The sequence below is a fragment of the Juglans regia genome, unplaced genomic scaffold (genome assembly GCF_001411555.2).
Source record: "Juglans regia cultivar Chandler unplaced genomic scaffold, Walnut 2.0 Scaffold_637, whole genome shotgun sequence".
Classification (NCBI taxonomy): Eukaryota; Viridiplantae; Streptophyta; class Magnoliopsida; order Fagales; family Juglandaceae; genus Juglans; species Juglans regia.
Genome location: NW_023361231.1, coordinates 127,048 through 144,937, shown reverse-complemented (window position 1 = coordinate 144,937; position 17,890 = coordinate 127,048). Strand labels below are relative to the sequence as shown.

Here is a 17,890-nt window from a genome sequence, read left to right as displayed (position 1 = left end):
TTACTACTCTGGTTGTACTGTGCAAGATCCACGGACCAGATAGGCACTTAAGACAGGCCCTAGTGTGGAGCGTTGTTTCCAATTAATACTATGCATCTTCCCTCAATTCCTCCTAGCCCACCCGTTGGTATTTCTGCTATCACATATGTTTCTCCTTCCTTTGCCCTCTGGCACTCTCGATGTAACGCACCGATCTTAAAGATCCAGGGAGTTAAGTCCCGTCACCTGATAATCAACTTCAACAATACTAATATAAATTTTTCAAATCTAAACATATACTTTTAAAGACTCCAAAATAAAAAATAAATACCTCTAATTTAATTCCATATATCAGATCCTCAATTACAGTAACCCAAATAAAATATATCAATTTCTCCACGTCTTAATTTACATAACAAGCTGAAATTGAGTTTATATAAGTCTCCATAAACCATCTAAACATACTAAAACTCATCTACTGAATAAAATAAATCACCCAACATCAATAGTACCCTGAGATACTCAACTGCTATCCTCAGCTAATCTTGCCCACGCCCTCTATCACTCATTCTCAGCTGAACCATCAAAATCATCTGAAATGTTGTGAAGATAAATGAGTGAGTTATCAACAATTCAGTAAGCAAAGAATATATACTAGTATGTAAACACGAGCATTTATATCGTTTAGAATGCGAAACCAAACATTTACTTCCAGAATGCAGAATCAAAACATGTTACAAAACATCAAAGAGAAAACTTTCAGAAAACAATCTTATTTAAAAAATCCTTTGGCATATCAAATTGAAACGTCATCCTCAATATCGTATCCAAGCATCAAATCAGATCAAATACCATGTTTAACACCCGTGGTAGGGTTATAAACCACCATTACACCCGTGACGAGGCCGTATGCCACTATTATATCCATGGCTGAGCCACATACTATGTTTAACCCCCGTGGTAGAGTTATAAACTACCATTATACCCATGGTAGGGTGGTATACCACTATTATACCCGTGGTGGGGTCGTATGCCACTATTATACCCGTGGCTGGGCCGTAGACCACTATTATACCCGTAACAAAGCCATATACCACTATTATACCCCTGACAGTGGCTTAACAGAAACAGAATCGGAGCAACATCAAAACCAAATTATATTTAGATACAAAATCAGATATTCTTGCCAAGGTTTTCCACATGACACATCATATCAAAATAGAGTACTAAATAACTTTAGATTATTTCACATATTCATATAACAGAAATTAAAGCATTTTCATTTAATCAAAGCAAAATCTTTTCAAGTCTCATATTCGCCCTTTTTCGCAGTTTAGAAAACATAATGCTAAAATAAACTCATGTCTTCATCAGTCATGGCAGAAAGTACTTCATTCTTATACAAATTTCATAAGTATGCAGAGCACATATTTGAGGTTGTTTTCAAGTTTCTTATCAAAACAAACATGCACATTTTTTAAATCAACCTCAATCATTTTCTTTTATGCAAAATCTGGTATAGAAACCTCACTTACCTAATTCTGGTAGTGTATTCTCTATGTTTTGAGACCGTAGTCTAGTCGTGTCACTATAACCTAAATAAAAAATATTTGTACACACGTTATTTACCCACACCAGCACATAACCTTAGCTAACTGAATTCCATCATTCTAAGAATAGAGCAAAACAAGCGTATAAGCCGTTAAACTTATAAACAGCCCAACGTACAACTGCCTTATTTAATCATCAACCAGCCATGAATATCAATCCCAAATAACCAACATCATTGCAAATAGCATATAAACCCAAGACCACTCATCAACTCAACTACTAACATATAAACCCAACCACTCGTCAACTCAACAACCCACATATACCCCCAAAACAATCAATTCATTGACTCCAAGCATCCACACAACTTACCACACGTCCAACACAAACAACCCAAAATACATAATCTCACAAGCAGCCAAGAACAACCTTGGCTACCTAATTTCACCCTGTACAACCACCAATCAACTCCATCAGCCACACATCAACCCAAGTCACCACACTTAAACAATTAGAAAAGCATAACACAACCAACATGTAACGCCCTATCTCCGAGGGTCCGGAGAGTTAACTCATATAATCTGATAATCAACTCTAACAAAGCTAAAGTACTTCCAAATTCAAGAATATATATTTTCCAACTTCAAATCAAACGTAAATACTTCAAATTAATAAACCATATAAACTCATTTATCCAATTTTCAATCCAACAACCCAAATAAAATATCAACTCTTCTCCATGTCTCAAATAACAAACTAGAAATAAGATAACATTGACATAAATCTCCATAACCCGTCTAAATCCATTGAAGCAAACTTAAGAAAAATATAAATAACTTCCAACATCAACACTAATACCACAAGATACCCAACAACAATTCACTGCTAATCTTCTCCATAAACTCTAATACTGATCCTCAGCTGAACCATCAATGTCATATGAAATATTATGAAAATTAAAGGGGTGAGTTATCAACAACTCAGCAAGCAGAGATCATATACTAGCATGTAAATATGAGCATTTATAACAATTGATAAGCAGAACAAAACATTTTCTTCAGATTATAGACACGACCTGTTTTACTTCCGAAAAGCAATAACAAAACTTGGTACAAAACATTAGAGCAAAATTTCTAGAAAAATAAACTTATTCCCTAAAAAGAAAATCCGTTAGCATTTCCAAACTAAAACATTATAATCATATCATCCCTTAGCATCACATCAGGACAATATCATGCTTAACCTCCGTGGTAGGGTTATAAACCACCATTATACCTGTGGCTGGGCCATATTCCATGTTTCACCCCCGTGGTAGGGTTATAAACTGCCATTATACCCGTGGCTGGGCCGTATACCATGTTTCACCCCCGTGGTAGGGTTATAAACCACCATTATACCCGTGGCTGGGCCTTAACAAAAAACAGAACAGATATCATCGGAATCAGATCACAATCATACACAGAATCAGAACTTCATGCCAAGGTTTTCAGATGACACATCATATCCAAACAAAATACTTAACAGCTTTAGATCACTTCACATGTTCGAGATAAACAGAATCAAAATATTTTCATTTGTTCATAACAAAACTTTTAGATTTTCATATTCGCTCTTTTGTATAGTTCAGAAACAAAGTGCACAAAACTAGCTCATGTCTACACCAGTCATGACAGAAAACACTTTCTCTTATATTGAATTTATGCATATGTAGAATAAATATCTGAGGTTGTTCTCAGATCATTTCTTTTAAAAAACAAACATGCTTATTTTCAAAGTCAACCTCATTTTATTTATTTTTATACAAAACTAGTATATGAACCCCGCTTACCTAACTTCCTCGTAATATCAACACCTTGAGTCGAAATTCTAGTAGTAACACCACCTAAACAAAACATATACCCAATACTTAGTAACCAATCTAGTAAGCTACTATTTATTGAGTAATAAATCAAAACGGTCCCTTCACAACTCAATAACTATCATAACAATTAAACCCGAACAACTCTCTCTTCAAACCATTCGCATTTAAAATCCAAAACAACCACCTTTTATTAACGCCGAAGCAACCATAATTACTTCCAAAACCAACAACAACAACTCCAATGATTAAAACATACTCCAAACCAAACTTCACCTCCAACCTTCAAATAAAAATTTCATTGCCCGCATCATTATTTTAGTCATTCAAAAATTCAATACTTGCATAAAAAAATATCCAATACCACCAGCTCAAAATATCCATAAATTACACCAAATAGTCTCAACCAAAACAGTCTCACAATGCCGTCCAAAAATCATACTCCTCGACTTCAAAAATTCCATCACACTCCACCACAATCCAACATATAAAACATTAACACAAAAATAAATTTATAACTATAACAGATTGCCAAAAGTCACTGCAGTAGTGCAAAAATCCTACCCACACCACAAACAATTCAGCAACATCACTGCATTTCACAATCAACCACAATATCTAAACTCTACCAAAAGCTTCGGAAGTGACTTACCTAACAGAGTCACAAAAACTTCAAACCACTTCAAGCCAACACAACCCACCGCAGTCTACGCTTAGAAAAAAATTTCAAAGCAATCTCTAGTGAATGAGAAAGTGACCTGTGCAAAGAAAAGCCTGAGAAGTTGAGTGTGTGCGTACGGTAGCAGAACAGAGTGTGTGTGTGTGTAATCAAAACAGAGCAAAACTCGAAATAGAAGAGAGGCCTGCGCTAGTAAAACCGGAAGAAGAAGGAAGGAGAAGAAATAAATACAAGAAAAAAATAAAACGAAAGAGAGGCATGCCGGATTGAGGGAAGAAGTTACCAATTTTTGTTCAAGAAGCCAAAAAAACTGCAGTGGAAACACAATTTGAAGTTCCAACACCTTGAGTCGAGCGCACGGGGAAGGGATGGAGAAGAGGAAAAACAAATGAGAGGAACTGATTGAAATGCCTGCAGAAGTGAGCGAATCCGATTCTTGAGCGTGGTAAGAGGTGAAAATCAACTGCTAGGATTATGGGTTGGTGCTCACGGTTAGAGCGATGTGCGGAAAGGCAGTGCAGTGGGAAGAAACCATGGAGAAGAAAAACAGTGCAGCAGAAAAGGGGACTCACCAAAACGACGCTGTCCGTCTCTCAACAAGTGCTCGTGGGCTGGGCTTCGTGCATCTGACTGACTTCAAAAGGGCTGGACCTAGAGCCCGGGTATTACACAACATCTCCAACTCTGTCTCGATCCAACACAGAGGCTAAGTATCGTGCCCTGGTAGACACCATCGCTGAACTCCTTTGACTCCAATGGTTACAGTAGAATTTAGGTGTACCTCTTACCTCTGCCACTCCTCTTTATTGTGACAATCGCAGTGCCATCTAGATTATTCATAATGATGTTTTTCATGAGTAGACCAAACACATCAAGATTGATTGTCATCTCATTCATCATCATTTGCTACATGGTTGTAACATACAGGTCTAAATTTAGGGCTTAAAACTAGTATTTTATTTATTTATTTATTAGTATTTTATTATCTTTATATTTATTTATTTATTTTATTTATTTATCATTTTAGATTTTTGTGCCAACAGATAGATTAAATTAGTGGTTCATTTCCCTTAAAACCTTCGTATATTCTATCCACTTAGTCTCCATACTAGTTTCGGTTCCAAAGTGTGAGATCAACTCCAATTCAAACTCTTCAAACCCTCTCAGAAACTATATCCACGTAAGAGTAGGTTCCTAAAGTTTAGGCAATTTCAAATTTCAGCCAATCTCCTAAGGGTTCACGTCATTTCCTCCCATCGCCTATAAGAAACTCCTCTGTATTGCACACATTGAAATACCAGAAAAACAACATTTCCGCATAAGCCTTTTTGCTGCCCAGCCATCGCCGACCACCCTCGGACGTCGAAGCACAACCCACGGCGCCAGAAAATGCCGGCCAACCCAACCCCGTTGAAACCAACCTGTTACGGTACAGTCCCCGACGAGATCTCTTCCTTCCCGTGATTTTCATTGTCTCGGTCTAACTCCCTCCCTCTCTTTTTCTCTCTTTTTCTCTCTCTCTCTTGCGTCACACAACTGCCCAGAGGACCCGATCGCGTCACCGGTAGCTTCCAGCCACCCGTGTGCCGCCATCGCACTCAGTCCCTCTCTCGGTGAGTCCCTCACTTTCGCACAGCCATCCCTCTGTCGTCCCTCGTGTTTTTAATTCTGAGGAATCTAGTTGTTTCACAACGGGCCCTTCAACCCTAAGCCCATACGGCCAAGTGTGTTCTTAAAACAAAAAGAGTGTTGGGCTTACTTTAAATAGTCTTGTATTTTAAATTGGGCTTAATTTTATTATACAGTTTTTTAATAAGTTATATTGGGTTGATTATATTTCCAGAAAAACATTACTTTACATCAGCTTTATCTACTTGAATAATTATGAACCCAAAGACACAAATTTCATAAAAAGTATTTACGGGATTTTAAAGTATCTTTTTTTTAAACTATTTTTGAGTCCATTATTTAGTTAATATTCCAATCGACTTTTAATTAAGATTTTATAAAATTATTAAGTTATATTTTAATTAGAAGTTAAGGAATATGTTATGAGTTTTGAATAATATTATTATATATGATTTTAAGTATTTAGAATGCTATGACATATCTTTCTAGAAAGGTTAGTGACGATTAGTACCTCTATAGGTAACGTGCTACAAGTTGGAAATCAAGAGGCAGTGTTAAGAGGTAAATAGTATGATCATATAATGCATGCGTACTGTGAATATTATTATTATGAATAAAAATATGATGTGCTTATGATTATTAACTACGCTACGCTAAGAGGCAAGTCAAGGTTAGTTTCCTTTTTGATCTTTGATGAAATATGAGATTATGCTTGAATGAATGAAATTGTTGTTTGAATGATTGAATGTTACTAAAATCATATGAAAGCCATGAGATGTTCATTTAGTAGTTCAAAGTCAAGTATGCCAGGTAATGGAATTGTCAGATTATGCAAACCATGTTCATGAAATGCTTAGATTGTATATGCCATGTCTATATAGTAATTAGATCATGTATTGTATTATGCCATACCATGTACAAGAATATGCCATGCCATGTTATATCGATGCCATGTACAAGGATATGTCATGTTATATCATATTATGCTATGCCACGTACAAGAATATGCCATGCCATGTTATGTCTATGCCATGTACAAGGACATGTCATGCTATATCATATTATGCTATGCCATGTACAAGAATATGCCATGCACAATAGTATGTCATGCCATGTCATGTTATGCTATGCCATGTATAAAATTATGCCATGTTAGAAAGGTTCATGAAGCCTAATAAAATCTCATACATTAAGAAAGATAAAAATGTTATGGTGCCACGGACTCAAGCGTGGTTAACCACAAGTTAAGTGAAACACGGACTCAAGCATGTTTCGCTTCATGTTATGCAAGTTTAGTGAAACACGGACTCAAGCGTGTTTCGCTTCATGTTATGTAAGATAAGTGAAACACGGACTCAAGCGTGTTTCCTTCCATGTTATGCAAGTTAAGTGAAACACGGACTCAAGCGTGTTTCGCTTCATGTTATGCAAGTTTAGTGAAACACAGACTCAAGTGTGTTTCCCTCCATGTTATGCCAGATAAATGAAAACACGGACTCAAGCGTGTTTCATTTCATGTTAAGACAAGATAACCAAGATATTATGCATTCACGTTACATGTTTGCCATGATTATATATGCTTCCGCTCATGTTAATGATGAAAATGTAGGCTATGTGAGTCTGTGATGATATATGTATGTAAACTCTTTCAAGAAGTCATGTTACGTGTTTGATTGAAATCTATGAAGCTATTTGTATGTCATGAAGAGTACCATAGAAATTAAATGCATGTTAGACTAAGATTATATTTTACGGTATGATGTACTACTTACTGACTATTCAACTCATTATTTTTTTGTTTGCCTTCTTGTTTTCTTCCATGTCTAAAATTCTCGCAGATGATGTCTATGATGATGAAGAGCTGGATGGCCAGGAATAGATCTAGTACAAAGACTTAGGAGTGAATAAGTGATATTTTCACAAGAACTGAATTCATTTTTATTTCATTCATAGGATTAGTTTATGTTCTTTTATATTCGTTCAGTTTCCAAAACAATCATGTTCATTTCAGTTTTATCGTTTTCTTTGATGAAATTCAATAAATGAGGTATTTCAGAATATGAATCTCTTAACCGGGCATTATGTTTTAAAGGTTAGTAATATCTCTATCCTACGGGAAGGGGGTGTTACAAGGGTTCTCTTCAGTTACTCTCGGTCTCCTCTCAAGATCAATTTTCTGACATCTTTACAAAGTCTCATTCTACGGCTCAGTTTCATTATTTGGTTTACAACCTCAACGTGGTTTCCCATCCATCTTGAGTTTGAGGGGGGCTATTAGTGTATATGTGTTATGTGAGTCCCACATTGGTTTAGTAATGCTCTTGTATAGTCTTTGGCCTCCTATATATAGGCCACCTTGTATAACACAATTGATATATACATAAGTGATCAACACAATTCTAACAATCTTGAAGAATAATTAATTGTTTAAGGAATATTTATTTAGAAAAAAGGTGTTCCCAGTGAGCCAAACAATAAGAGGAATGATAGGTGCACCAGCTCCTGTGCCCCAAATAACGATTAGAAATAAAATTAGTGGTGTTGGAAATATGAAATGTATTAAATAATACGGCTTGCCTTTCTCAGAGTAGACTACATGCTGGCTGTCAAACTGGTTCGTCCTCCCAAAGCGAATGTATTGTGTTATTCAAGTCATGCTTCCAATGGGTATGTGATTTATCTCCTCTTGTTGCTTGTACACTTTTTAGCTTTGGTGTGCTTAGGACTCCATGACAGAAAGTTTTCATCACAAGGCATTCTCCCACAATTACTTCCTCCAAACATGGGAGCATAATAGAATAACTTCCCGAGCAAAAGCTTGTGAAGTTTGGTAAGCAATCAAATTTTAAGCAAGTCAATTTGCTGAATGTAATCACCACTTTGGCTTGATCGTCATCCCCCCTTGCTACAATTTCTGTTATTCCTTCGCATGAACATACACTCATTTTTCTCAATTGCACCAAGCTTTTGGCTGTTGTGTATGTTATTAGATTGATCAATCCATTACAACTCAATATCTCAAGATCTGTCAAATTGTGAAAACATGCCGAGGATGGCACTAAACTTTTCAATTTGTGACATTCTGACACTGCTAGAATTTCCAGTACTTCATGAAAACCTAGAGATTCCTGGACATCTTCTTTCCACAAATGTGTCAGCATTGGTGCTTTAGACACCCTAAGTTCTTTTAGTAGTGGGAGTATCCTAGCATGCTTTTCTGGGCTAATAAAATCTTCATACGGGATTATTTCTTGCCAAGAAGTACAGCTCACAACAAGTTTCTCCAAATTCTGTAATCTTTTTAGTAAACTAGACAGAACTGATGTATCATGGTTGCATTTCACCTCTAAAACTTTTAACTTGCAGAAGGACTCTACCAAAAACTGGTCACACCAAGTGGTTTGATGAACGTTCGATTTCAAGGCCTCCAATTCCGGGAATGTACCCTGTAGAAAAAACGAAGTTAGCATCCAACTTTCTAGAGAACTATGCATTACGGGACTCTTTTTCTCAAGAGAGGGAAGAATACAATATGACTCGTGCTATTTCAAAGAGTTAATTGATTGGCATCTTACCTCTTCAACCAAGAAAAGAGGATGTTGAATGGAACTCTCTGGTAGACACTGTTGACTTTTTTCTTGAAAGCTCGAGAATTTGGAAGCAAATATGATAACTTGGTCACATCCCCACACTTTCAATTCTTTCAATACTGGCCATTCTAAATTATGCGCCCCGGGGGAAATCCACTTGAGTTTTGGCAATGCCCCGAGTGCCAGAGAAGTTAGTTTAGGGAACACAAGTCTCCCTTCTGCTTCTTCCTTCTCAACAATGACCTCAACCCCGCAATTAATTACCTCAAGAGATTCCAATTCCATGAGTGTTCTGGCCATGGAAGCTGGAAAGAGACATTCCATGCTCTCACACCCGTTGGCACGTACATCACGTAGATTTTGAAAGCTCAAAATATCACGGGGATCCTTATTCGATATTTGCTTCAGCTTTGGCAGATCACTCAAATATAAGTCCCTCAATTGCATGACTGTTATAGCACCTGTTTCTTGAAAACTTGGCCCTTGTAGGTCAAACACTTGTTTTAGAGAACCGCAACTGACTACATTCACAAAGTTCAGACTCTGGAAGACTTTAAGCATCTTAAACGGAAAGATACTATTAAGATTTACACAAGATTCAACTCTCATCATCTGAAGTTTGCAAAAGGAATCAGCTGCGAACTGGGTATTCCATATAACTTTCATGTCATCCATGTGGGAGATTATCAGTATTTCCAAACTAGGGAATGCGGCCTGTAGGAGTAGGATTCATCCAATAGGTGTCAAAATAGTGACAAATCTAAGCATGCATCATAACTTCATATAAATCTTTTTTTTTTTTTTTTTTGCATAACTTGACATAAATCAATATATATAACATTAAAAGGGCCAAAGATTTCAAAGTTTATAATCATTTTTCGCGTTTTTCATCATTCTTGTTACATCTTGTACTCAAATGTGAACATCTTAAAAGAGTACTAGTTGGAAGGCTATTTATTACCTGATCTTGATCAACCAAGAAAAGGGGTTGGTCACTTGAGATCTTGCTTTGTCGACTTTCTTCAAGTGCCTCTTGAAAGCTCATATATTCTGAAGCAAATATCTCAACTTTTTGACATCCATCCACCCTCATATTTTTCAGTGATGGCCATTTTGAAGTATGCACTCCTGGATAAAACAACTTGAGTTTTGCCAGCCCTCCAAGATTTAGTGTAGTCATACTAGGGAACACAAACCTTGGTGTTGCTTCTTCTCCTAGTCCTCTTGCGACAATTTCCTCAATCCCACAATCGACTATCTGAAGATCTTCCAATTGCGTGAGACTTGTAGCCACCGAGACTGCTGGAAAGAAACTTTTCAAGCTCTCACATCCCTCGGCATAAATTTCACGTAGATTTTGAAAGCTACAAATATCCGGATAATCCTTATTCCATACATTTTTCAGTCTTGGTAGACGCACCAAATGCATTATGCTCAAATAAGTGGCTGTCACAGCATGCGCTTCGACATTACTATTCCGCCCCTGCAATGCTACTTCAAATACTTCCTCCAATGAAGCACAATCACTAATACGTACAGCCGTTAGGTGTTTGAATCTTCTAGGCATATCGGAGTCGAATACGTGCAAAACATTTTCACAAAACTCAACCACAAGTTCTTGAATATTGCAAAAGGAATCCGCTGCGACTTGGTCGTGCCATATGGTTATCAAGTTATCCATATGTGAAATTACTAAATTCTCCAAGCTTGGGAATGCTACCTGTGAATTCATCCCAATTAATGTGTTAACATATAATATATATGCCCATCCACCAAAGCATTGATTTGATTAATTTTGATTTCTTTTAGCCATGACATCAAAATAAACAAGAAATTGAAGTGTTGGAATCCGAAATAAAATGCCAAACAGAAACTGAATTATTTTTTGATAATTCAGTTAATTTTTACATTAATCGAAGTCTTTTTTCCCCACCGTTTCTTGATGATTTGATCGGTATTCAAGCAAACACCCCCCCAAGTTATGGAGTGTTCAAGCATTCTTATCTCTATTGGCTGAAAATCTCTTTGGAAAAACCCCCCGAAGACAAGTTTGGAGTATTCAAAAAGCCTCTATCTATATATCCACAAGCATTTCCTCTGTTTTTTCCTCCCCGTTCCTCAAGTTTCCTAAGAAATCCAGCCATACTTATGTCTCTCGTATTAGATCAAGACAAATAAAAGCTAATAATAGAGGATTACAGGTTTATGCTACTTCAATAAAATAAATAGTACTATAATATTGTTGATTGGCAAAAAGAGTACTGTCTTCTCATTGATTACAAATTTGGCTTATAAATTTCTTCCATAGTTGTGTGATGTTGCATGTTTATGACAAAATATGACATTTTAATTCATTATCAAGTTCTATGCAAGTAAATCTTGCTCAATTTTGTGGCCCTTTATTATGTTCAATATTTATGAGTATACTTTTCTTGCTATACTTTTCTTACGTTTAGAAACATTGTCAGTTCTAAGACTTCTACCTTAATAGAGATTAATTAAGCCCTTTTTACCTCATGAACCAAGAAAAGGGGTTGCTGAGTGGAGATCAAATGTCGGCTCTCTCGAAGCGTTTCTTGAAAGCTCAGAAGTCCACAAGCAAATATGTCAACTTTCTGGCATCCTTCCACCCACATCTTTTTCAGCATTGGACATTCTAAAGTATGCACTCCTGGGTAAAACCACTTGAGTCTTGGTAGCCTCTTAAGAGTTAGGAGAGTTACTTGAGGGAACACAAAGCTTTCTATTGCATCTTCTCTCCCTTCACCTTCAACAATTTCCTCCACCCCACAATCTATAATCGCAAGATTCTCCAATTGCACGAGACTTCTAGCAATAGAGGCTGGAAAGAAACTTCTCAAACTCTCACATCCACCAGCCTGTATTCGTTTTAGATTTTTAAAGCTGAAAACTGCTTTGGGGTCTTTACTCCATACATGCTTCATTTGTGGAAGACGAGCCAACCACAACTCTTTCAACTGTATGGTTGTTACAGCTTGATTTTCATTAGCATTTAGCTCTTGCAGCTCAAATACTTGCTGTAGTGAGGTGCAATCAGCTATGAAAAGTTCCTCTACACTCTGGAATCTTGTCAGCATATCAGATTGAAAGATGCTCACAAGATTTTCACAAAGTTCAACTTTTATTATTTGTAGATTGCTAAAGGAATTTTCCACAAATTGGTTCTGCCATATGAGTTTTAGGTAATCCATGCGACGGATTGCCATTCTCTTCAAATAAGGGAATGCAACCTGCAAGGTTAATCCCATATATCAATGATATAATATACCTGACCATAATATCTCACATAATGGAGGATCTAATAAGTATCCAAGATAAAAAATGATGTCTACGCAAAAAAAAAAAAAAAAAAAAAAAAAAAAAAAAAAAAAAAAAAAAAAAAAAAAAAAGGAGCCAAATATTACCTCTACATTGAAGAGAGGTTGCATAGCAGTTGGAGGCCTCTCCTCTGCATTGGTTTGAATGATCTCCTGGCAGGTTGTTGCGCCAAAACTAGCAGGATTGAATATAAATGTCACTAATTTAGGGCAATGGTCTATCCACATGTTCTCCAAGGATGGAAATTGGATTTTACATCCTACGCAGAATCTTTTGAGGTTCGGAAGATCTGTTAGCCTCAGGCATTCTAGTCGAGGGAACACCTCCTTCGTAATTTCATCAGCAGCTGCTATTTCTTCTGTGACTAATACCTCTTCCATAGCCTTACATTCCGATATGTGAAGATGTTTCAGATGCACCATAAATCTAGCTGTAGAGAATGACAATAGATATTTCATATTACAAGAGCCCTGCACCTCCAAGTTTGACAAATTTTGAAACCTCAGCATTGCTTCCATGGTTGTTAATCTACAAGACAAACTTGCCCGATGTTGGTTGTGATGTGTCTCCTCCAAGTCTATTGAGGACAGTTCCAACCTTTCCAAGTTGGGGAACACAACCTGCAACAACATTTAATTTTTATACCCATCAAAACTTTGTTTTTGGTTACATGTGGAGCCTAGTTTGTGAGCAAAAAAGGAGCAAACAGAGAGTTCACTCGACCTTGGTTTGAGCAAAGCTCAACCCCTGATTTCACTCTAGATGCAAAGCTCAATCTGTGAGTTCACTCGAGGTGTGCTCACAGTGGACTTGAGCGAAGGTTAGATATATTGTTCGCTCAAAGTTCACGTGATGCTAGGCTCGAGCGAGGCACTAACCCTAGTATTCGCTCGAGCAACGCTCAACAGACCGATGCAGCCAATATTTGATTGGTTGTTCATTCAAGGAGTTCTTGACACACCACTCGAGCAAAGAATCCAATTTTTCCATTTTAGGGTTTCCAATGTCGTTTCTCTATAAATATGTAATGTTTTGATCTCTTGTATACGAATTTAAGAAATTTCAAAGAGAACAAAGCGAGGCAAAGTGTGAGAGCATATTATGGAGAGAAAAAGCTCTAGAGAGAGAGAGTGTTGGAATTGTGTGAGTAAAGAGGTGCTCTTGTAACTACTCTGGAATAAAATCCATTGCCTCTTAATTGATGTAGGCACGTTGTTGTCGAACCACGTTAAACTGTGTCGTGTGTGCGCGTTTGATTCCTGTGTTTCTGCATTTATTTCAATGTTTATCTTAATATCGTTGTCAATGTTTATTTCTGCACAACAGGTTCTTCCATTTGAGCCTTGAGAAAATGACTAAATTAAAACTGAGTGTGGCTTGTAGCATTATTCTTTGACACATGCTGTGCATGTGGAGTTATTACTTGGAAAAATAAACATTAGCATACCTGTTCGTGTAGAATTGGTATGTCAAAATCAAGTGTGCCCTCCGAAACGATTTCTCCAGCTTCAGTTCCCAATGATTTTTTTGTTCTTAAGAAGCTCATAAGCTTTGGAAGATGCTCTAGTGCCAAGCGATGCAGTTGAGGGAAAAAGATCATATCCGTGTCTTCTATTTCGCCTTCTTCTTTCACGACTATTGCGCCCATGATGCTGCATTCTCTTATCTGCAATTCTTGGAGTTGTGAAAGGCCCCTTGCTACGGATGATGGGAAGACAAATTTTAGTTTTTCACAATTTTCCACTTTTACAACTCTCAGGTCACGAAAGGATGTTGAATGAAGTTGGCCATGACAAATATCTTCCAAACCAGTCATATTTTTTAGAAGGAGTGTCTCCAAGGCTGGAAAGGAAATGGTTGAGATATGCATCGGAGAGCTAATAATGATATATTTGATCTCATCATTATTTTGTATATGAAGATGCTTCAGTTGTTGAAAACCTTCTTGATCTAATTCATGTAAAACACTCTTAACACCCTTTAACTCATCTAAATAAAGACATTATGTTCTATTCAACAACATTTTAATTCCAACCTCTGATTGAAAGCTTGTCTTCAACTTGAGTTTTAATGTTCTTGAGCATTCATGCTTATCAGACCAGTCCCAGACGTCTCCTACCAATATGTTGTATCTTTCTAATTTTCCAAACCGCAGATCTTTTGGCAGCATGCAGGCATCTCGGATATGTATATCCAAAGTTGTCAAACGTGACATACACTTTAGCTCAGCAAGGTTAGCATTGTTTGATCTTTCAGTGATGAGTCCTTCAACCTCCCATTGAACAAAACTATTTTCCATATACAATTCTTCTAATTCCACCAAACTAGATAGGACATTAGGTGGAATCACTTCAAGTTTGGAACAATGAGTCAGATCCAACAACCGCAAACGACTCAACAACCCTATTTCTCTTGGCAATGTTGAAATGTTGGAATAAAGAAGACTAAGAACTACCAAATTCTTAAGTTCTCCAATCCCAGATATGTCTCCCAACTTAGAGTAATCAAGACACAATGTTTGTAGGTTTCTAAGTAGAAGAAGTGATGAAGGAAGTGATGAAAGTTTGAAGTCCGTCAAATCCAAAACTTTGAGCTTTTCCATCCCTTGAAAGAAAGTGCTTGGGATTTGTAAAGAATAATCTCTGCCATTAACATAAAGGAATCTTAATTCAGGACATTCCAGTTCATTTGGAAGTTGATGAATATCTCCACCACGAATAGAAAATGACTTGCATCTTTTTAGTGCATCCATATCTGGCCATTCTTTGAGCCCTCCATCATCTGTCATGAAAAGCATATCACAATCCTTTGAAGCAATTAATGTAGCAACATCACGAACAACGTCGTGCATATGGCAAAGCTCAGATTTGTGAGGACAATCTTGCAACAGACAAGAGTCTTTCAAGTTACGAAATAGTCTATATAGTCTATTTCTCGCATCTTCCAATGTGTTAATTCCATGAAATAGACCTAAACCATAACAATATTTCAACAAGTCCTGACGGCCAATGCAGAAACCCATTTCAGCACAGTACAAAAATAAATATTGAATCTCCCGACTTTCAAGATGTCTATAACTCAACTCTATACAGGAGTATATAGTTGACTGCATTCTTGTGAGATGTTCGGGAGCAGGACGGCGGAGTTGCTGTAAGGCATCCTTCCATTCATATAAACTCTTATTTCTTAATGCCTTAGAAACTGTTACAAGTGCAATAGGCAAACCTCCACATTCTTTAGCTACCTCAGTTGCTATAAATCGTAAATTGGGGTCTTTAACAGAATCACCCGCCATCTTCTCAAATAATTCCCATGCTTCTTCTTTGGGTAACACTTCAATTCCAAAATCCTTCTGGGTACCCATTTCACAAGATAATAAATCGTGTTGTCTGGATACCAGCACTACTTTGCATCCCTTATAAGGATCAATACCTATTGCTTCCAAATCGAGTTTCTCCCATATATCATCTAGGATAACAAGTATCCTTTTTTCTTTTGTTAACCTTTCCCGTAGACGAATCGCTCGTCCGCGTATTGTCTCCGCATCAAGCTTGAGATCTAGCATGTCTGCGATTTCTCCTTGAATTCGTCCCAGGTCTTGGCTCTGCGTGACATCTGCCAGAGCCACCTCATCGAATAGCTTATCTTCCTTGACTTGCCTGGCAACTTCTTTCATCAATGTAGTCTTTCCCACACCAGGCATCCCCCATAAACCAATAACGTTGATATTAGCATCTCCGAGTGCATCCTTAAGTCCCTTCAAAGTTGGCATTCTTGACACAAACTCCATGCAATCAGTGTATCTCGTAGTCACTATCCCTTGTGGAGCAGGACGGTATGAAATTCTGTCAAATTTGCCGTTTTCCAAGGCTTCGCCAATAACTTTCACTAGATTTTTAGCCTTTCGACTTAGCTGATGTCGTAGCTTGAAGCTCAGGCACACCCCTTTAGAGCACCTCATATTCGCTTCTCCTTGGCCTTCATGAACTTTCTTTGCCTGTTCTGTAATGTCATCTACCTTTGTCAACCACTTTTTAACATTATCTTCAATTTCTTCACCGTTTCTGACAGCAGCGTCAATGGAATGTTGCACGCTATCTCTAACACCCCGCAACTTCTCTTCCCGATTCTTCATCTTCGCAACGTTGCTGCTGTAGCGAAACGAATAACCTAGCCACTGTCCAACTGGTGCTACCGTGTACTCGGCCATTTTTGCTACAATTTGTACAAAAATCTCCATTCTTAATTTTTTTTTTTCTCTTTTGTAATTCTTTTCTTTAGTAAACAAAAAACAAATACTAGAACACGGTACAGAGCTTGACTTTCACATGAAGTACTCCATCAATTCTTCGTCATCCCCTTCAATCCAGAGTAGCTCTGTAGATTCAAAGTGTGTAATTCAGAAATCAAGCTGGTGGCAAAATTATAAACACTAGAATTCGATATATATATATATATATTTATATATATAATGAAATATGCTCCAAGAAAAAGAACAATCTATTGGTAATACGAGCTATGAGGCATGCAACAAAGACTCCCCTGAACTTCAGTAGAAGTTCATCTCTGAAAACACGTTTGTACCCACAAATCCATGTAACTTATATACATGTTCACCGATGGGAACTGTACCGAGGCAAAAGTCTAAATTAGTACTCTTTTTGTGGTTTTGCGACCACTTTTAACACATTCAATTATCAAGGTATCACCATATATAGAAAACTAAAAACAAACTTGAGTTATATAGTAATCTAGAAAAACTCTATAGCCCAATCGATCGAAGAAAAGCATTTCGTTTTTTTTCATTTGATTTAAAGGACTCGACCGATATATTAAATCTGGTGATCACTACAATAAATTTGGGAACCAAAGCAAGTTATAGAGATGGACAAAATTAGAAGCACGTAAGTACCTCTCTTTTGCTGCTCTGAAATATCAAGACTGCAAAGCAATGACGCTCAATGGAATCGATTTTAAAACGCCAAGGGTCAGTGTTCGCAATTCCAACAGTTGGAGCAGCGCATAGGGTAAAATGGCTATAGCAGCCAACGTGAACAATGAATCAGGGAGAGAAACGAGCAGATCACGGCCAATAAAAACCAAAGAGTCAATGGAGAAAAAAGCACCATCCACCAGTCTTCTTTTCTTGGTCGTAATTAACAACCACCAATCAAACCAAAAAGTCGTAATTAACAACCACCCATCAAACCAAAAAGTCGTTGCCTACGATATAATTTTCAAAGACTAATGTCGACAGTTGCGATA

General features: G+C 37.3%; 1 pseudogene; it reads right to left on the bottom strand.

Annotated features, from left to right (window-relative positions):
* Positions 1-311: 311 nt before the first annotated feature.
* Positions 312-17,669, bottom strand: LOC108991353 (annotated as a pseudogene).
* Positions 17,670-17,890: the final 221 nt, after the last annotated feature.